This window comes from Nycticebus coucang, chromosome 10, assembly GCF_027406575.1.
Source record: "Nycticebus coucang isolate mNycCou1 chromosome 10, mNycCou1.pri, whole genome shotgun sequence".
NCBI classification, from domain to species: domain Eukaryota; kingdom Metazoa; phylum Chordata; class Mammalia; order Primates; family Lorisidae; genus Nycticebus; species Nycticebus coucang.
The window spans coordinates 1,191,123-1,213,143 of record NC_069789.1 but is presented as its reverse complement, the minus strand read 5'-3'; the positions used below and the strand labels follow the sequence as shown (position 1 = coordinate 1,213,143).

Here is a 22,021-nt window from a genome sequence, read left to right as displayed (position 1 = left end):
TAAATGTGTCCATGATCTATGTACAAATGACTTAATAAAAAAAAAATCTCCAAATAGAAATTTACCAAAATTGCCTGTATAAAAAAAGCATTATAGACCAAACCTTCCTCTGTCCATATGGCCTATTCTTCAACATTCCAACTAAATACTTTCTCCTACACCTAAGGGCATTTCCTAAGAGTCTCAACTCAGTGTTTGATGAGAAACAAGTCCACCCTCATCTTCTTTACCTTTGCTATTTCTTTTTTTTCTAAATTTATTGTTTTTCCACATCTTTAAACTCTTAGATTTACTATTATGTCATTTAAATTTGTGAGCAAACAACTTCCATGCATTTGGCCTGACTCAGAAACACAGGTTACACTTTCGTGGTGTGTTTTTGGCGTGTTTTTGGTGTGTTTTTGTATCTTTTTTCTCTGTGTTCCTTACATTTCACTATGCCAGTTACACATCCTGGAAAATCTTTCAAAAATCATATTGCTGTAGGTGTATGCAATCCTTTCCTTTTATAAGAAATGAAGTTTGAAATGATATTTCTGTTTTTGAAAGGTTTTATGTTTATTGCTGTGAAATAAAAGCAGATCATGGTCTTGCCTTATGTTTTGTTTTGTTTTATGCTGAGACAGAAAAGATGTTAGATTTTCTGGAACAAAGATAACATAAAGAAATGCTCTCAGATGACATCATGGTGACTTCGGGAATCAGATAACGTATTTGCCTAAACTCATGTAATGTTTCCCATGTGCCTTTCCAATACATGGAAGAAAGTGGAAAAATGCGGGTGATGCAGCCTCTCCTCCCTGGAGACACCCAAGAAGCAGCGCAGGGAGCGAGGCTGAATAGCTGGGGACACGCACGCTTCAGCAACTCCCTGTGCGCCATCAGACACTCTTAGGTATTTCTGTGAACTGAGGCATCATTTTTTCCATACGATACAAAATTCCGTGAAGATGAGAAATGGGGCAATTACTAACCTCAGATAATGGTCTTGAATAGATGATTCTCCCTTAATTGGGATATAGCCTAATTTTAATAATGAATACTGCACGGATGCTCAGTGTGGGTGAACAAAATAAAAAGCCTGGGGCACATCACTTGTTGACAGAAACCGCCTCATCCTTCGCATCTCCCTCCGTAACAACATCCCCCAGCCTGGAGAATGCCCTGTCCAGAAGCAGCAGATGTCACTGCGTCCATAAGTTCTCAGATTAAAGTTCACATTAAGGCTCAGCGCCTGTAGCTCAGCGGCTAGGGTGCCAGCCACATACACCAGGGCTGGCGGGTTTGAATCCAACCCAGACCTGCCAAACAACAATGACAACTACAACCAAAAAATAGCCGGGCATTGTGGAAGGCGCCTCTCAGCTACTTGGGAGGCTGAGGCAAGAGAATTGTTTGAGCCCAAGAGTTGGAGGTTGCTGTGAGCTGTGATGCCATGGCACCTACCCAGGGCGACAGCTTCAGACTCTTGTCTCAAAAAATAGATAAATAAATAAATAAATAAATAAAATAAAAGCTCACATTAAGTTCTCAGATTAAAATTTCACTTAGATTCGATTTTGCTGAAGTAAAGAAGAAAAGTATGATTAAACTTTTCAATGTCTTAAGGTTAAAATTATTCAGACCCACTTGCTCTGGGCATCCCCTATGGTAACCCTGCCTGTCTTCTTTTCAGCTTGCTTTACTTCTTTTCTGAAAAGTAATTTTCTTTTTCTTTCTTTTTTTTTTTTTTTTGCAGTTTTTGGCTGGGGCTTGAACCCACCACCTCCAGCATATGGGGCCAGCGCCCTACTCCTTTGAGCCATAGGCACCGCCCTAATTTTCTTTTCTTTAAAGATAACTCTAAACCGTATTTATTTAGTGTACTCTTGAAAGATGAACTTACTCTTTCTTTACATTTTTTGCATGGTGTCCGTCCCTCATGAAGTGCGCAATCAATGTCGCTGATTCAAAGCAATTCACTGGAGTTGAGTTCAATTTTCATGGAGATGGTATGATATTATGCTATAGCTTAATTATTCTAAATAAATATATCCCAGAATAAGACGTTAGAAGATAATATTTCATAGACCAGCTTTTCTCTCACAAACATTAATGGTGATAATCATATAATTCACATACTATGATAAATAGATCCTGTTCTCAGCAGCAAGCTTCCCTCAAGCGGTTCTTTTATCTTGCAAACATGACACCAAATTTCACGTGGTTATGTTTTTCAGATCTCGTTCACAGTGTTGTGGTGAGGTTTGCAGTGGTTTCACTGGGTGGTACTGATACTATAATCGCTCGGTCAGGCAGTCGTATAAGGGTGTTACTGCGCTGCAGATGAGGAAACAGCAGATGGGGCAGGGTCCTACCCAAGAGGACGGGGACCATCAGTGATCAGCAGAAAGGGATCCGTCCCGCCCTCCTGTCATCTCTCACTTCTTCTCTCCTTTCTTCTTGTGTAATATGTGGAGAACCCTTTATTTTCTTGCCTTAGGCTTTAAGCCTCTTATACTCTTTATCCACATTTTGAACTTGATAAAATATACATGCACATTCAGAGCTTAACAAACATTCCAATTTCTCCCCTAAGCCCCCAACCTTCCTAGGTCAGGGCCAGACCTCAATGTGTGGTTTTGGAGGGTTGTGGAGCTCGGGAAGCGACAGGGGAAGTCTGTCAGCCCATCAGCGGCTTGGCCCTGAGATCACTCACACCGCTTGCACCCCGTCCCTTGGTCAGCCCCGTGCACAACAGTTTGCAAAGAGTAAATCTAATAGCTAGTGTCTGGGCTAAAATAATGACAAATATCGTAACACTACAAGGGTTTTTCTAGAAAAAGTTACACCTTATTTGTTCACATATGTACCTGGGTAGGTTTACCAAAGTGTTTTCAAGGCAGAGGCAACATGGCACATTTGGAAAACCCCAGGACAAAAAGTCAAGTGTTCTTATCAGTGAATGAAAACGCCAAGTTTTACATCATTCCCAAATCTCAGCCAATGGTACAACCAAGTTTTCAGTAACTCTCAAGGAAATGAGAAAAGACTAGCACATCTTTCATAAAGCCAAATTTGTTCCATTTAAAGGCTTATTCTTCATTTCAGGATGATACATGTACTTTCGGTGTTAGAATTCCCCTTTTTATTGGAATCACATCGATAATAGGAGGCAGGTTATGGGTTTTGCTTTAGAGGTCCTTCAAATTTAATTTTCAACTTGCTGTTTAATGATAAGCATAACTGTTCTGTAATTCTTGGAGATTCTTACTGGATGTTGCTTGTGAAAAAATAAATAAATAAAAGATGTCTCCTACAGTGAACTTGGTCTGGCTTCTTAGGTAACCTGGGCAGAGCAGCAGAACGTCCAGCTCATGAAACTTTAATTATTAATGAGAACAGTGTCCCTGGAGAGACTCAGCAAACAGTTAAAACCTTGTATTACATTGGATGCTTTTTTTGGATACTTTTCCCCCCATTCTTGAGATACTTTGCTAAGAAGAATATGTTCCAGCTCCATCCATGTATAAACATGAAAGAGGTAAGTCTCTATCTTTTTTAAGGCTGCATAATATTCCATGGTGTACATATACCAGAATTTATTGATCCAATGTACTCAGCCCTACTATGAAACCAATTTATAGCTTTCATATGAAAGCTATAACCCAACTATAGCCCAAGAAGAAGGGAAAAGAGGAGAGGGAGGGAGGGTAATTGGAGGACCACATCTATGGTGCATCTTACAAGGGTACATGTGAAATTTACTAAGTGTAGAATATAAATGTCTTAACATAATAACTAAGAAAATGTCCTGAAGGCTGTGTTAACCAGTTGGATGAAAATATTTCAAATGGTATATAAAACCAGCACATTGTACCCCATAATTACATTAATGTACATAGCTATGATTTAATTAAAAAACCCTTGTATTAATATTTAACTTTAAAAACCATGAAATTCATTACATAATAAGTTTTATCAGCCGATTTCCATAATATGTGTTTAGACAACTTGGAAAATGGTCCCATATTACTTGCAAATAACCTATTTGAAACTCAGAATTCATTTTCTCAAAATAAAACACTTCTACATGTATGAGGAAAAGATTGGTTCTTAGACCATAAGCCTCACAAAGCTTATCAATCTATTTAATATATAATTAATGCATATATCATTTTTTTTCCACGGGAATCACAGTTATAACTGGGCAGGTCAGATTCTCACAGCTCAGGCACGTGAGCCACAGTTTCAGGGACCTGAACCCACATACCTATAAATGAAGAGGAATTTCTCTTCCAGTCTCCACCCCATATTCATTTATTTGTCCTTTCACTTGACAAGGTATGGGTTACCTTCTCTGCTATGAAGATGCAACAGTGAACAGGAAAGAAAACCACACTCTTCACGTTTTATGCCCATCAGGAAAAGCACACAACCGTGGGAGTCTAACAGGTGATGTAATATAATAATACCAGGTGTGTGATAAGTGCCATAATATAAAGGAAATGTAAAACCTCTCTGATAGCTTTACAAGACAGCTGCCTATATGAGGCAGGAAGCGCCAGGGTTTTGGAATCCCAGGCCCAGTCACAACAGACATGGCGTGGAGACTACGGCATGAACCCTTGGGCTCCAAGGACTTCCTAATGACCACCTGGGGGGGGGGGGCGGTAATTCTCCTGGCAACATCACATCTATTACTATGTCATGAAACTGTAACAGGTTTCTTCACACCATCATATCCATGGCTGTGAGTGGTGCAGGGCAGTTACCTCATTCTTAGAAATAAATGAACTAAGTGCTTTAGCATACATTCTAACCAAAACTTTACAAAATGCCAAAAATGCATGTATTCATACTAGCAGTAACTAACAAATAATGAACAAAAGAACAAAATAAAATTCATGATATAATAGCTACCTAGACATTCCACTATTACCAATTATAATATGGGTCAGAGAAAAGGAAAATAAGGTTTTGATTTTAAAAAGACATTTATTGGGCGGCGCCTGTGGCTCAAAGGAGTAGGGTGTCGGCCCCATATACCAGAGGTGGTGGGTTCAAAACCAGCCCTGGCCAAAAACTGCAAAAATAAAAATAAATAACAATAAAAAAAGACATTTATTTAGAGCTTGAGGACAGTACCAATAAGAGTTAAGGGGAAAGACTTGCCAGGATTAGGAGATAACAAAATAATTTTAAAACAATAACATTTTAAAATGCAAACTCAACTTGAATGATGCTTTAAAATAAACAATTCAACGCGTTCAAGCTTCTTTTTTTTTTTCTTTTGGCAGGGGCTGGGTTTGAACCCACCACCTTCAGCATATGGGGCTGACACCCTAACTCCTTTGAGCTACAGGCGCCACCCACACGTTCGAGCTTTGTCATCATCATTCGGAATCTTCCTCATTATTGGCTCACAAATCCACCACGGACTCTGCCACATGGTGTTTACAGACAAAAAGTAAGAACTTCCATTTACTGTTCTGAAGGAGTCAATGTCCTGTAGCAATCATAACAAATACCACTGCTAAAACTCTCCAAATATTTTAATAAATGTGTAGGTTGATTTAGTGAAGGGCAATGACTATTGAAATCATTTCATGTGTTAAGGAACCTACCAATTCAACGAGGAAAATTGATATTTAGAAATAACTGCTATAGAAATAATTATCATTGGCATAGAAGAAATGACCTCCTCCCATTTCAGCGTTCATCACTCGTGATTGTTCTTGTTAACTGTTGGGTTAATGGTATCTAACTCTTAGCTAACTGAAATACCTTAGGGATAAGTTACCTTTTATTAAAGAGCATAGTAAACTTTATAGAACGTAGTTTAATATGATAGAAATACAGAGAGCTTTCCGGTAAGACAAAGGTAGCAAAGGTAGCAACAGACTGAGATAAATAATTCTCATGGATATGTCTCTAAAACCACCAAAAAACACATAAAAATAATTACTTGTCCTTTTAGATGAGTGTACAGAAAGCATACTTCCATAGGAGATTTCTGCACGTCACATCTGCACTACCTTCCAGGAGCAGGTACAATCAACCCAGCAGTGAACCACCAGCTCTCCTGTCATCAAATAATGTGGCTGTCACTTTCCAGAGTGTGATGATATCCTCCAGCATTTAAAGAGTGCTTACTATTTCGCCCCCGTTCTCCTGTGAAGTCAGTCCCTATTCTCATCTTTAGAAACATGCTGCAATGGACCCACTTTTCCTAATTCACAAAAAGGAGTCACTGTAAAGATGAGCTGAACTTGAAAGTCTCCCTCTTGGGTGGGTGTATCCACGTGAAAACAAACAGCCCACATGATCATAATTGATTCACTCTACCACTGAACATAAATGAAACTGTCTTTGGTATCTCTCACTTAACATCATGTTAATATTTATTTAAGAATGTGTTGGGTGGCGCCTGTGGCTCAGCGGGTAGGGCGCCGGCCCCACATGCCGAGGGTGGCGGGTTCAAACCCGGCCCCCACCAAACTGCAACAACAACAACAAAAAAAATAGCCGGGCGTTGTGGCGGGCGCCTGTAATCCCAGCTACTTGGGAGGCTGAGGCAAGAGAATCGCCTAAGCCTAGGAGTTGGAGGTTGCTGTGAGCCGTGTGACGCCACGGAACTCTACCAAGGGCGATAAAGTGAGACTCTGTCTCTACAAAAAAAAAAAAAAAAAAAGAATGTGTTTTAAAACATATTAACTGAATCTCACAGACAGCGGAGATGCACCCTGGGTAACTATTTTCCACTTAGAAAAGAGGCGTTATGTAAAAATCAGAACTTGACATTGAAATTTATCACTGGCAATGAAAGAACAAAGTGTATTAATGGAATGAAATAACAAAACTACTTTTGAACTTTTAGGGTTTTATAAATACTAGACTGAAAGCCTAATGTATTATAGAATATAAGAAATGCAGTATATGTCTCCAAAAGTTCATAGACAGTCTATAACTATTAATTATTTCATTATTTGGATCAAATACTTAAAGGTTACTCTTTTGGATCTGGAGTGCAAATTTCATTCCATGGTAAACTTTTAGGAGACTTTACTTCTTTTAAGATTTAATTGTGGGATAAAATAATCACCAGTCCTAGAACTTGTAAAACAGTCGACAAATGTTTGTTGCTTTGTTTTATTTTGAATGCCTGTCATACTTCTAGCACACATTTTCCCAAATGCACGTTTTTGAGATGAATGAACTAGCAAATGAATCCACAACTATATCAAAACACGAAGTTCAAAGGCACGATTCCAAGGTCATATGGAAACACATGAGTTTCAAAGCAAATCTGTATTTAGAAAAACGACTTGCGCATATATGATGCAGGAGATTCAGGAAAAAGATACATTTCTGTTTAGAAGACATTAATTTAATATAACTTTCTGTGGCATTTTACATGGCTGCAGCATCCTCTGTCCATCATGGACCAACAGACCAAATTATATAGATTTCCAGTTAAAAGATACACCAAATAAATTAATCAGTTTCTCATGTGTGTGAATTAAAAGAGAAGGAATTTCATTGAGCACTTTGAAAACAGTCGATGTGACATCCTCTGCCACCTCCGCGTGCCTGTCTAGATGGCTCTGTTTCCCTGTTACTGATGTGGAGACAGCCAGATGCAGCCATACGGACACCTAATTTCCAGGGGCAGACTGGCAAGGTGGTACATGGTACCTTAGACCAAATTCCCAGAATGTGTGGAAAGCGATCAGGCACGGCTCCACATGTCAAGATAAAGGAGAAAAAATATCACTTCTCCTATTCCCCTGAATCTCCACATTCCAATAGGGTTTTAAACAATGAAGCAATTTGTTTATATTAAAATGTTTCCTGAACTGCACTCTGCTAAACATTTTTCATGAAGTTGTTCATAAATATAATGGGTAACATGTTTCCTGATAATTAATAGGGGACAGACTTACATACCCACGGATCTATTTAAATGTGTGGTATCATACTGCAGGCAGAGGAAGCTGCTTACTACCATTTAAGTGACTATTTTCCGAACTTCTACATTCTGATATTCTAAACTCAAATTACTATCACTTAATTTAATATTTTCCAAACTTAAGACTTGAGTACAGAACCCCTTTGAGTTAACACAGTCGTTTCCTGTTACAGACAATCTGTAATGAAACATCACTTTATAAAATATTAGTTGCCAATTCAGAAATTGTATTTATTCCCCTATAAGGACCAGCATCCTAACTGTCCTGTCCTGTTCAGTAAATGCACATCCACTTGCTCAACTGGAGTTTGACCAAGAGACAGAGCAACCCCCCAAGTCACCAATTGCTTTTTCTGAGTCTGACCACATTATGCCTTTATCACTCCTTTAGAAAAATAAAAATTACAAACTTTCACCTCCATTCTCAAACTTCACCAAGTCCACACCTGAATTCTCCAGCTTGACCAACCCGCCCAGGACCACAGAAATGATTTCTTCATGAGAGCCACACAAATGTTAACTATGAAATAATTCTAGTGACCTCAGAATAATAGAAGCACCAACACTGTCCACTAGAAAGAACCTTAATAATCAGCAACTGTCTCTGCATAGATTAGCAAACTGCCCAATTAAAGTTTGGAATAACTCACGTTTACTGAACCCGTATGGACTCAAGCTGTCATTATTATTTGGGGTTATTGCTGCTGCTGTTTTTGTGATGGTTGTTCCCATAGTTTTATACTTTCTGAATTTCAGTATTCAGTAAGTATATTCAGTAAGAACTTCAGTAAGAAAACTCTTTAATGGATATTGGAACATATTGGCCATCCTTGGATAATATCACAAGGGATTCTCAATTAAAAAATGCTCTGGGCTGTTTATTTTTCAAAGCTATGTCATAACCTTCCATCTGAAAATGTGAGGAGGCTATATAAGAATCCTCATTGTAATATTTTACCGATTATACAATATCGTATCTTCATTTCTATGTTCAAGGGACAGCACAATATTTGTAGATGTCAACATCTAACTTCTGTACGTTAATGAATAATGCTACCTTGGAGATTATTGATGACTGGCTCCTAGAAACACTATCAATATCTGATATGATAGCTACCTTTAACCTTCCAGGTTACAATATTCTAATAATGCTCTCTACAACCACAAAAAGCTTCCTGACATGAGCCTTGACATTAGATATGTCATTTTAATCATACTAACTTTAACTTGTGCATTTTAAGTGTCAAATAATTCAAAAATTATAAGGACAGCTAAATGCAGTTTATAGTCTTTACTCTTAATAGGCTTAAAAAATTTCATTATTCAATCTTGCATCAAAACAAAACAGTGAACTAGAGAGCTTGTCTGATGAAGTTTCTGTCTCACAGGGTTCTACTTGTGATTATGCCTTTAATCGTGAGGACTGGAAGGACTTCTGAATGAATAACTGTGAATTATCTGAATAATTTGCAATCACAGCAGAACCCGTAGTCTATTTGCACATTCATCACACATTTGCATATTATAATCAACTCATGGCCAGCACGCCCAACTATACAAAACTCTCCGTAAAATAAAATTTCTCCAACAGTCCTGCCAGCTGACCCCTTTGCTGTATATAACGTAGAGTGGGCTGTATGGGGATTGAATCAGACTTTCCTGTGGTACACACACACCACCTCCATGATCTGTATTCTAGATCAAATGTCAAGAAATAAAGATTTAGAATACATGTACTCAAGGAGCTCAGAATCATGCACTGTCTCATTAAATATCCATGGTAACATTTCCGAGGTGCTGAAACTTTACATAAGGAAAGCAATACAGATAGGAAAGGCTGCCTCCTGTGTTTCAGTATTTTTGTGTCTGCAACTTGCTTCCATGCAACAGCCGACTTCAGAAGCAGCAGAGGGACGTCTACAACCAGGTCAGAAATCACAGGGGTGATTTTCTTGGGCTCTAAGGAAGCAATGAGCTAATAGGATGTCATTAGTTTTATGCCTACTCATAATAACTGGATAGACACAGGCACATAAGATTTTTATGCACTTACCGTAGCATGGAGGAAGAGAGGCGTTGTGTTATAAAAAAAAGAAGGAAAATAACTAAAAGACACACAATCAGGGACTACCAGGAAGGCCACAATATACAGAGAATGGGACGAGGGTTACTTGTGAGAGCTTAAACAGAGCAGGTAGACTCAGTGAGCACTGGGTAAAACTCACGTGTATGACGCAGACCAGGCTACAGAGATACGGTGGGTATCGCACACTATAACAATCCATTTCTCTGCAAATTCTGAGAACAAAAGACTTCACATTGCTAATTATTTTTGTAACTAAATCAACGTCACAAGGAACAACAATTTTTCATTGAAGAATACATTTCCCCATCATAATTCCTAAGAGACACCCTAATTGAGATGAAGCCCAGATGCTTTCTTTTTTAAGCTGCTTTCCTTAATGCAAGGATGGCCACCAATGGCTACATTTATACTGAAAGATTCTGCCCTGCTCCCCCAGACAAGCTACAGTTGTCTGCTTCAGTAATGGACAGCTGAACCACGTGGAACCCATCACAATCTTTCTATGTGGAATTCGGAACATTCCAAGTCAGGGTAAGCTGGTCGCTTTAATACAAGAGGTCAAATTTGGAATTGTAGGAAGGCCATGGGCCAAACGAGGCAAAGGAATCTGGTGCAGAGAGAAGAGGGTAGAAACAGATCAGAAGCAAAAAGCAGAGAGAGAAAGCAGCCCCTGGCCAGTTCATGGGAGCTCTCTCAACCCTTCAAACCAATATGTCAAGAATTTAGTTGTTCCTGTGAATTAACAATAAGTTCCTTTCTTTTCCTTTAGCCAGCTGAAGTTGGTTTGTGGCACTTGAAACCAGTTCAAATTTGACCAACGGAATAACTAAATAACTAAACTCTACTTACCTATCTGAACAACTTACAAAGTTAGAATGCCTCTGGTAAACTAGCACTGTTAGTAGATTTTATTTCAATAATTTATGGAAAAAATAGCTCGCCCATGCTTTGACTATGTAAGAGAAATAGCACTTGAATTATTTCAAAGACCAAGTTTATTTTGGGGTATCTCGTGATTGTAGCCCTGCCCTTGGTCTAGGTCACGACCCTTTAATACTGTTCCTCATGTTGTGGTGACCCCGAACCATGAAATTCCTTTTGTTGCTACCTCATGACTGTAATTTTGCTACTGTTATGAATCGTAATGTAAATATATGATACGCAGGATGTATTTTCATTGTTACAAAGGGGTCACGACCCAGAGGTTGAGAACCGCTGGTTGAGGTAAAGTGATGTATACCAAAAGGTTTTCAGAAAGTGTTCAGTTTTCAGAGATTTGTGTAATCTCACCATCAAAGAATGCACAAAATTGTATTTCTTTAGTCTGCACTTGAGAACCACTTCTTCCTTCACCATGGAGTTTTCTTTCTAGCTGCAGGGAGTGTGTGTTCTTGTTTTGATTTTCAAAACTGAAATTTTTCATCTGTGAAAAAGGATAAAATGTTTTAAGGAACGTTACGTTATGTACTACCAAGTAAAATGGTCGGGGTGATTTTTGGGAAAACCACTCAAGGCTTCATTCATAAAGACACTTTATTGAACAGGTGAATATACTGTTTCATCTTTTAGTTTTTACTTAAATATAAATCAAAGAGTAAACAGATGTATTAATTGTCAAAACATAAAGACTTTATAAGTTTATCACAGCCCCCTTCTACCTCTTGAGGAAAATAAAAACAAGAACCAACAACAGGAATGCTGGTGACATGGGACCAGGGCCTTAACCTGGGACAGGTAGAGTGCTGACCCCCCTCGGGGAGCGCATTCTGATCCCTCTGACAACCGTACGCAATGGGGAGTATTATACATAATTACGGACAAGGAAACTGAGACACGGGATTTAAGAAACTTGCTATACATCATGTTGGAGCCAGATTCGGAATCCGCATTAACCTATTTAAAAATATCCAAGTTAACCTGACTGCCTCTAAGAAAAGAAATATTTACACATATTGGTAACGTGGATCGGGTTCAGTGGAAAGGGAGCCCCAAAGCTGAACATAGGTGTTAGTGCAGCTTGCATAGTTCACAACCCCAGGGAACAGCTCTAAAAACTCATTCTTAAAGAGAGAAAGTGAGTTGAGTCCCATCCACAGCTGCCGTCTCGGTGCTCAGCACGTAACAGTCCTTTGGTTTAAAGCATTGTGTAATTAAATAATTAAATAAAGGCTGAGCCAAGAATACACTCCATAAACAGGAACTTCCAAGGTCAAATCTGGCCCCGGCCCCAATTTTGGTATTTTTATTTTACTATTTCATTTTTCAGCTTAAAATGCACAGCTTTTGGGGTCCAGTCACCACTTCTTAAACTTTTAAATATATACTTGAGTATCCATCAGAATAAATACCATTAATGTGAATTTATATTTAAGGCAGAGGGTGGCGTGCGGGTGATGAAGACGCGAAGGTCTGTACGGGGGAGCAGCTTGCTTTGTTATTCACACAGAACAGGTAAAGTAGAAATGTCTGATTTTCAATGTGTTCGGTACCCAATAATTGCCATATTAATGCCATATTAATGCTGGGAAGTGGCCACCCTTCTGTAGGGTAATAGAAGATTCAACTTTAGCTGGACCTTGAACAACGGATTATCATTAAGCTGGGTCGTGTGGTAGGCAGGGATGGAGCATTTCAAGTAATTTGTGCAACACACTTTACGTAGAATGTTACATAAATCCTTTGGAGAGTTAAGTAAGAAGTTCCTTTGGGGGAACCTGTAGTGGGGTTTATAAGATCACAATGACCGCAGTGGTCAGCCCAAGGACCAGAACTCCAGGCTGAGCAGGTTGGACCATCATTTTCTGCAGTGGTGCCGGACAGCACCAAGGACGGACAGAGAGAGAGAGGGAGTGGGGGAGAGAGAGGGAGACAGAATGAAAATGGGAATGAATAAGGCAAAGCTTCAAAAACTTCAAACACAAGAGGAGTCTTTCCTGTCTCTCTGCTCCTGCTGCCTTTAATGGATATAATCAACAGGAATGCGGGATGATTACAGTATATTTTTTCTCTGTGGGAGAGGGAGATTATATACTCCAAACCATACAGAATTTGCTTGCAAAATTAATTCAAATTGACTTGCATGCGAGCACTGTCACGTGAATTGAAAACAGCTGAAGGATTTTTTTTTTTTTTTAAGGCTCACGATAAACAGCAATCAAACCACTTGGAAAACTACCTGGTGTTTGGGACCCAGGGACCTCTGCAAGGCCCAGTTGTATTTAATATTTTCATTAATAAGTGGAAAAATGGAAGTAAAAACAAAACAAAACAGAAAAAGCATTCTATTCGCATAGGGAAGCCAATTTAAGTATCAACCACAGAAATGTTTTTTTCAAAAGACAGGTTTTGCATGGATGATATCACCTGGCAGAGAAACATTTAGTCTGAGACCTAAAAGTTTCCTTAGACATAATGAAGAAAAGAAAAATATTAGGCCCCCATGTGACACAGTGAGAATGGAGTGGGCCATGGCCACTGGGGACATGTTTGTACAAAGGTGCCTCATGTCACGGGAGCCGTAACAGCCAGTTGCAGATGACATTTTAGAAATGGTCTGAAACTTTTCAGGTTTAGGCTCTCTGATTGTTTTACAGACAGGTGGAAAAGCAATCCCAAAACAGGAACGGGTTAGAAGGATTAGGAGTTAGACACGAAGCTTGACAAAGTGGTGAGCAGAATGCCACAGCAGTCTGCACGGCAATCTTCAGGGAAACAGATGGGGTGAGACGGAGGGAGAAGAAGGGTTGTGCAGTGTGATCTGCTAACAGGGAGGAGCAGGGTTTGTCCAGGACTTGTATTTTCTTGGGGAAGTTACTTAAGTCACAATGGAAAGGATGGAACATTCAACTAGCCAGCTGTAGCCGGGCTGAGGGAGAGACATTACAAGAGATATTAGAGATGAAGGCCAGCTCCCAGCGTATGAGTCTCTCTACAACATGAGAAAGAGGAAAATACTTCCATCATCTTACACGGACTTTAGCACAGGGTATGATCAGAAAGACAGAGCAATGCTTCATAAGCCGATGATACCTGCGTTCCTCAACCCTGCTTTGCAGGAATACCCTGCAGCTGTCGCTAATTCTTTCCATGTATTTTCATATATTCAAGACGAAATGCAATATTGGTCTTATACGAAGAAGCAGAGATGGACATTTAAAAAGAAATTCTTCATAATTGTTAAGTTTCCATGTGGGAAATCTAAATGCAAAATTTTGTGTTTTCCAACCTTCAGTGTATACTAATGACTATCTGGAGTTCCTTAGATTATTTATCTTAATTATCTTATGGATTGGATGTGCTTTTTCTTTTTCTGAAAAAAAATGAATATAAAGCTACTTTGAACCAGAATTGCTCTTATGCTGGCTTTTCTGTTATAGATTATAATATCCACTCCCTTTAGAATTCTCTCCTCTGTCCCCGTCCAAATGAGAGCTTTTCTGGATCCACTAATGGGCTCTTTTTACCCACATCAAACAATTCTAATATATTTTTTTCTTTATTTTTATTTTTATTTTTTTTTTGTTTGTTTGTTTTTTTCTTTTCTTTTCTTTTTTTTTTTTGTAGAGACAGAGTTTCACTTTATGGCCCTCGGTAGAGTGCCGTGGCGTCACACAGCTCACAGCAACCTCCAACTCCTGGGCCTAGGTGATTCTCCTGCCTCAGCCTCCCGAGTAGCTGGGACTACAGGCGCCCGCCACAACGCCCGGCTATTTTTTGGTTGCAGTTTGGCCGGGGCCAGGTTTGAACCCGCCAGCCTCGGTATATGGGGCCGGCGCCCTGCTCACTGAGCCACAGGCGCCGCCCTTTATTTTATTTTTTTAATTAAATCATAGCTGTGCACCATTCTAACCTTTATCAGCCTCTCTGTTTTCCATGTGGGCCTGAAGGCTTATCACTGTCTTTCCTCTCTTGCAGTGGGAAGCAAAGCCAAAATAACATTCTGGCAAAATTCTCCATGATCTTCATCAACACCTAAAAGATTAGGGGTCCTCAAATATTTGTGCTCATTCTTTGCCTTTAATTTTGAGGACAGAGAATCACACACAAAACACACACACACTTTTGCAAAAACCTGAGAATCACAATCAAACACCCGGTTTAAGTTGTTCTTGATTCAGGGGAAACCCCAAAAAACACTAAGGGTGCAGTCACAGTCCCTTCTGAGTAATGTGAGCACAAGTTATTACCAAGGTCCAAGGCAGAGCACAGGCTCCCTGGCTCAGAGAAATAAGAGAACAGAACAAAGTTATAAGAAAACAAGAAAAGCCACACGCTCCTGTTTTGAACTGTCTACAGTGTGACGCTGTGGCTTTTTTTCTTTCTCCTCCAGACACAAAGCAAGTTATTCTGCTCCATTTCAGTACGAAAGTCGATATTCTGAAATCTCCCTCAAATGAGTACCTTATTATGAATGATCCTACTAGCCTCTAAGATCAACACAAGAAAGGATTATAAAATAACGTTTATGCTCTTTATTTGACTGAGGAAAGAAAATTTAGCAAAAAATAAAAGCAGGAGTTGCAATACGGCTCAGCGGTGATGCTCAGGGGAGCCCAAAGGCTCCCCAGGTGAGCTGCCAGAAGCACAGACCGCCCAGCAGGGGAGGCCGGTTCCACTGTAGCAAGGGAGGCAGGTGTATACTGTGATCATTTATAAAACAGAGAATGGAAAAAAAAAGAGCAATAGTGGAATTTCTAAGACGTAAAAACATAGCCTGTTATAAACAAGCACCACACCATTAATTTTATTCTCATGAGGATAAGCCCTAAAAACACCTGCTAAAAACAGTGATGTTTGCTTAGACTACTCAGATTCATCAACATGAAATGTTCCAGAAGGTGACTGAGATGACTCTTATGTCATTTAGAAGGAAGCAAAATGCCCCATCAGGGTGTGTACAAAGAGGCTGGTAAGACTGTGAATTCCAGGTTAACAGTGTTAAGTCCAGATCAAAAAAGAGAAAACAAAAAAGCCTTAAGTGAGAAAATATTTGTTTCAGAAAGAGTATATTAGGTCTACTGTCATCCGGAAAAATCATTCAATCAGAAAATTGAGACAAATGTATTGACATGAAGTTTTGAATTCTATTCTAAATTCTTTTATAATGTTAATTAAAATGAGATTTATATGAAACATAAACTTTTACATACTCCTTTAAGAAAAATTATATTCTTAAAGGTTTTGTTTCTCTTTCTTGCTTCAGCTTAGGAAGCTGAGGCAAGAGAATCACGTAAGCCCAAGAGTTGGAGGTTGCTGTGAGCTGTAATGCTACAGCACTCTACAGAGAGTGACATAATGAGACTCTGTCTCAAAAAAAAAAAAAAAATAGACAGCAGCTCTACTCAGCTTTGGATTATCATGGCCATGAAAGGCTCCTGGGTGTGGCTTTCTGAAAAAGCCAATTAAACAGAGAAACTAGACATTTGGATTTTATATAAAATTTCTGATCTTTGAGTGCTAACAATGAGTTCATATACACACACTTATATGCAAAGAAAAACCAGAAAACAAAACAAAACAACAAAAACCCCACAACCCAATGGACCAGTAGATCTCTCAGCATGAAAACAGAAATTCAACGGAAGCTCAAAGGAAGGGTCTCTGTTGACTGCCAATACGGGTCAAGTATTTCTCTAGGCTGAACTTAATCTTTGTTGCAAATGCTATGGTAAGTCATTCTTCATTGTGTAATTTCAAAAATGGTATCCTTCCAATAAATGTTTACTGAAGTTCTATTACAAGCCAGAAGTAGGCATGTTCTAGAAACACGGCAGAGAGTGTCCCTTTATTACTCTGTGAGTCTGGGAGCTCACGGGGTAATAAAGGGAATAAACACATGGCCGGCCGGGTGGCTCATGCTGTAGTCCCAGCACTCTGGGAGGCCAAAACAGGTGGATCGCCTAAGCTCAGGAGTTGGAGACCAACCTGAGCCAGAGTGAGACACATCCTACTAAAAATAGAAAAACTAGCCAGGTATTGTGGCAGATTGTGGCAGGTGCCTGTAGTGCCAGCTACTCGGGAGACTGAGGCAGGAGGATCACTCGAGCTCAGGAGTTGGAGACTGCTGTGAGCTAGAATCACACCACAGCACTTTAGCCTTGGCAACTCTGTCTCAAAAAAAGAAAGAACAAAAAAGAAAAAACGCAGTGTATTGCAGAACCAGTGATTGCCTCTAAGACGTTCAACACATGTGCCGAACTTTGAAGGATGAATAACATTTCCTTTAAACTCTTGACCAATTTACGGGTCTAAATTTGGGGTAGGACTTTCTTAACAGTCTGACAAACAAGTATATTAATTCCTAAGGCCTGAAGTTTAGGAGAATGTTCTGGGAGAGGGGAAGAAAGTGTAGCAGCTTTAATCAAATATTCATACAATTGCTTCTTTATTTTTTTATAAATTGTTTTGAATTCCCACAAGACAAATTCAATTTAAGTTTAATATATATTTATCAAATATATAATATGTCTTATGCCAGGAAATGTCCACCCCACTGTGGATAAAAATTTGAATAAGACTGTTTCAATTTAAACTAGGAATGTTATTTAGAGGAGGCTATATAGAAATAACAAAACTAAGTTTTCCACTAACGTAAGAAGAGCATCAACTATAAATCTCTAGAACAGAACAATCACTTAGATCACACACAGTAAATATTTTTTGAATGAGTAAAGCAATAGCACTGTTATATTAGTCTTACCAAAGAACAGGGCCTTGACTTGTTCAATTTTATATATAAGTCACAGATGCTGATACATATTGTCTTGCATACAACCAATATTTATGGACACATGTTGAATAAATATCAGAGTTAAACTACAGTAAAAAGCAACTCATACTATATGATTTTGAATTAAAATGATTTTAAAATCCATATCTATGAAAACATAAATTCAAATAGCATTGTCATTTTTAATAAAACAATTAAATCATAACATTATATCATAAATAAACTATTCTAAAGTTAACTGTTGTTACTTTAAAAACCAAATAATTCATCAGTTTATATGTTTCTCTCTAAAACTAGAATACGAAAAAATTAAATTTAAAAGGAAAATAAAGATGTTCTCTCTGAAAAATACTTGGGTTCCATATGTGTACAACCTATTTCTGAGATTATATTTCCCATGGAAAAATATTCATGGTTATTTATATTTCTATTCTTTCTAATTTTCTCTGAAAATGTCTTGATTTTTTTCTTTGTTTTTGCAGGGTAGATTTTCTGGATAGGGAAGTCTCACTCAACAGCTTTTCTCTTGCATCCATTTGAGTATGTGATACCACTGCCCCCGTGGTTTTTAATGACAAATCAGCTGTTAACAGGGCTGAAAAGTTTCCCTCTTGCTGCTTTCAAAGGATTTGACAGCTTAATATGACAGTGTGTAGTTGTGGGTCTTTTTAGTTTACCCTACTTAACGTTTGCTGAGATTCTTTAACATACATGTCCATGATTTCCTTAAAATTTGCGAAGTTTAGATCCATTAATTCTTCCAATATTTGTTGTGACTTCTTTGGCCTCTCTGCTCCTGAGACTCTCACTGGAGCTACGGTGTTCTCACAGCCTCTGAGGTGCTGTTTTTTCTCTTCACTATTTTTCTTTCTGTTCCTTGGTGTAGATGCTCTCAGCTGTCCTATATTTACATTTGATGATTCTTTCTTCCATCTGCTTAAATCTAGTGAACTTTTGTCTCTTCTATACTTCTCACCTCTAGAAGTTCTATTTGCTTTCTTTTTTGTAATTTCGCTGTACTGACATTTGAATTTGATCTATCATTGTTCTTATACTTTCCTTTACTTCTTTAGAGGCATGTTTTCCTTTCACTCTTTCAACATATTTAAAATAGTAATTAAATTTTTGTGTAATAAGTCAAACATCTGGACATCCTCAGCACAATTTCTACTAATTGGTTTTATTCTTCATATCAGCAATTTTTTCTTGTCTTTGCCTATGGTATAGTTTTCGTTGAAAAATAGGCATACTGTATAATGTCATGTGGCAATTCTGCAAATTAAATTCTCCCCACTCTCCAGGGTTTGTTGTTATTTATTTGTTTAGTGACTTTTCTGAACTAATGCTGTAAACTCTATATTCTTCAATGGCCATGGGTAATCAGTGAAGCCACTGCGTTTTTGGTTAGCTTAGTTGACAACTATTGCTCAGATGAATAACCTTTTTACTAAACCTCAAGGCAACAAGTGTGTTATCTTTGCTGAGGTTCTGAGTGTGTTGCCTCATTCCCTCCAAATTCATCCAAGTGGTTAAAGATGCTGCCTTTGTATTTACTTCCTGCTGGTGCACAGGCTCAAGGTAAGTCAGGTAAAAATGTAAGTCTTTCTCAAGTCCTGGCCAAGCTCACGTGCACCAGTAGGCACCTGCACATCTCCCGTGTGTGTGGGCTTCTATCACGGGTTCCCAAGAGTACATTGGAGTTTTTTAAAGCCCCTGTGGACAGCTCATTTTCCAGCTTCTCCTTTTAAGTTCCTTGGTTAGCTAGCCTATTGTTTGCCCAAATTTTATCCATCCCATCACACAGAAGAAAAACCAGGTAATTGCATCTCTTTTTAACAAATGCCCCCTTGGGAAAATGCTTTTGGACAGAGGAAGCTCCAGACCAGATCAAATCAATGGTGGTGACCAGGCAATCTTCCAGGGAGCATGGGACAGTCAAACGATGACCGTTCTCTCAGACTCCTTTGGTATGGATCCTCCACACTGTCTGCTCCCAGGAGGTCTTCACTGCGATGAAATATTTTTGCTTTTTCAAGGCTACCTCAGAAGGGAAGTGTCAGAAAGGATACAGGGCAAATTAAAATGCCACAGACCTTGCTATTTTTAATTTTCACTCTTGAGTAAATGTTCCACAGATTGGTCCAAGACTTTGACTTATTTTCGAAGGGTTCCACAAAAGTCAATTCTGACAATGTTTTCCAGTTTTCTCATGGATTTTATTGACAAGATATTCTTGGAGGCCTTTATTCCACACTGTTCTTAGACATCATTCTGATCATCTGTATTTCACCTATGATAATGTCACAATTCTCATCCTAAATGGCACAGCCTCCTGAAAATATATTAGAAGTACGTATATAGATATTTCTTCTCGTCATTTTACATACTTTAGACCCTCAGTTTCTTTAAGATGTAATAAAAATTTTTCCTTTGTTTTGTGTTTAAATGACATGAAATATACAACCTGAAAACCACACACCTCTCACATTTAAACAAAGGCACATTCACTAAACTCCTCTGAATTAACTGCTCTTTATTCAATATCAACATTGGGTACACCTGTATCAAGGAACATCACATAAAAGGATCCAAGAACTTGAAAAGGATACACATTATTTAAAAAACTCAACAAAAGCAGCACTGTGCTAACAAATATTTTAGAAAGAAAAAGAAAGCATCAAGTCATTAGAACAACTGAGAGAAATACCATTCCTTATACAAAGGGATTATGTCTTTATCAAGAAATCAATCAATCACGTTTTATGTAGAAATCACATGAAAATTGAGTAATGCTCTCAAATTCCTAGTTGCAAAATAAATTACAACATTATACTTTTATACTTTCACATATACACTATCAAAACTCTTTTTTAATAACTTTTGAGTGGCAAGACAGGAAAAATACAAAACTAAATTCAAAGAGAATATCATGTATGTATTTTCTCAGAATTCTAAAAATTTAATTTCAAATCAAGATTAGCCATCTGCTCAGAAAGAAAAATTTTTAAATATTTATATAATAGATCATTTTTGGCATGTGGAAAAAATTCAGAATATAAACTATAAACATACAATCTTATAGACTGATATCAGCCAGGCATTGATCTCTATGGGGTAAAAACAGATGAAAGAAAGAAAGCAGACAGGTCAGGGTTAGGGGGAGAGAAACAGAAGAGAAGGGATGAGATAAGGGAAATAAAAGAGAAATTAATTAAAAGAAAATATACCATTATTTTGACCCTGAGTGTGTCTTGACCATGCAATATTTTTTTTAGTTTTTTTTTTGTTTTCTTTCTGCCTTACCTCTATGTTCAAATGTCTTAACAACCTACTAGTATTATTTTTATACATTATACCTTTAAATGAGCTATAATTTTTAACCAAAAACCAGAGCAAAATTGATAAAAAAAAAAAAGCAGGTAGGTTCACTGATACTACAAGGTTAACATATAAATTATTACATATTAGACGATGAATACTATATATTTTATTTCCACAACAACTTTCTTAGTAAAGGATTGATTAACACATCTGGTTTTCTCATTAATTTGTGAAAAAAAAAATAGCTTTGGCTATTTAGGTAGTTATCACCAGATTTGTTATACAGTGCATTTAATTACTTAAACCAAAATTAACCTGAGTGTTCTAGGTCATATACAACATTGGTGTGCATAATTTTCAAAATTAATTGCATATGTACACATTATAGTAGTTGTAAGCATCCAAAGTGTTTAAATATTTTTTCATAAGAGAGAGGATTGACAATATTGTTTATCATAAGGTTGTTCTATAATGAGTTTCACCAGAGAAATAAGAAAATACTAAAATGTCTATTAAGTAATAAAAATCTCTCAAAGCCTAAATTGTTTTTAATGTAATAGTCATGCAACACATTTAATATTTTAATATGATGACATTGTCCTAATATTTTACTCATGTTTTCATTTCCCATCTGTTCTAAATTGAGCAGAAGGAAAGGGAGTATTTTTTGAGATAATTTATGTAGTAAGAGTCAGACACTCTTACTACATAAATTATCTCAAAAAATACTCCGAGACACTCATTGTAAAAATAAGAGACAGTTACCAAATTTTCACCCAAAACACTTTAGTCTTGATGTATACCAGTAAAATAATTTAGTTTAAAACTTACAAATTGTAAAAATATGTAGGGCGGTACCTGTGGCTCAAGGAGTAGGGTGCTGGCCCCATATACTGGAGGAGGCGGGTTCAAACCCGGCCCTTGGCAAAAAAGC

The 22,021-nt window shown here is 38.0% G+C and overlaps 1 protein-coding gene across 6 annotated transcripts in view; it reads right to left on the bottom strand.

Annotated features, from left to right (window-relative positions):
* Nucleotides 1–22,021, bottom strand: part of EPHA5 (EPH receptor A5) — a 306,886-nt gene that overhangs the window by 255,739 nt on the left and 29,126 nt on the right. The gene's annotated exons all lie outside the window — the stretch shown is intronic.